The following is a 975-nucleotide window of genomic DNA, read 5'->3' as shown; positions in this document are numbered from 1 at the left end:
ATTCAGAAAGTATACCAAATCCCTTTGCAAAATGTCTAGAAGCACAAATGTGTTTCAGTTTTGCTCTTGTCATAGTCAATAACAAATCCATTTACATCAGTGACTAAGGATCTTGGCTTTGCTTGGAAAACATCAAATCAGCAGCGAGAAGGTCATTTTAACATGTTAGCCTGGGCTCTTTGCTTCTTAATTCATTTTAGGTCTGGTATAATTTTGTTTTCTAGCATTGGTGTGAAACTTGGAATAACCCTTTTCAGTCTCCTGTGCAGTTAACCCAGAAGGCTGTTGAACAGGTAGCACAGCCAAGCTGGGCAGCTGCAGTCTCCCTAAGATGCTATTTAAGGAAAATAATTATATTAAAAAGGAATAAGAGTTTCTTAAGACTTTTTTTTTTTTTCTCTCTGCTTTGTCTAATGGAGCCCTCTGAGTTCATTTGCCTATGACAGTATTAAATTATTATTTTCTTTAAATCTGTTTCAATGTATTATTCTTGCTGAAAGGATGAGGGCTATAACACTGGTGTTTCTGCTTTCCAGGGACAAATGCAAATAAGTAGGAGTTTGAAAGATCTTGTAAATATTTTTTGAAAGCATCTTTTAATATCACTGGATGTTTTTACCTTTCATAAAGTGTATGTAATGTAATTTGTTCTGAGTCAGAAATCACAAATCTGACCAGTGAGCAAAGATACGTACTGCAGGAATTATTATTAACAGTGGCAATATTCTCTGACCTTCAGTAGCACTTGCATTGTTTTTAACAAGAACATATAATCCTTAACAAGTGAAGAGTTATCATATATGTATACAGTCTCAAGAGTCATTACAAGCAATCTATGATCCACTGAAGAACACCACCACTGCATTCCTTAAGGATATAATAGCACCTTCCCCAAAGCAATCCATCACATTATTAGGACTGAGCTTTATATCATCCTTAATGTGACTTCTTGGCCTAAAAACATGACACAGAAAA

The sequence above is a fragment of the Meleagris gallopavo genome, chromosome 2, assembly GCF_000146605.3.
Source record: "Meleagris gallopavo isolate NT-WF06-2002-E0010 breed Aviagen turkey brand Nicholas breeding stock chromosome 2, Turkey_5.1, whole genome shotgun sequence".
NCBI classification, from domain to species: domain Eukaryota; kingdom Metazoa; phylum Chordata; class Aves; order Galliformes; family Phasianidae; genus Meleagris; species Meleagris gallopavo.
This window is presented reverse-complemented; position numbering follows the sequence as displayed.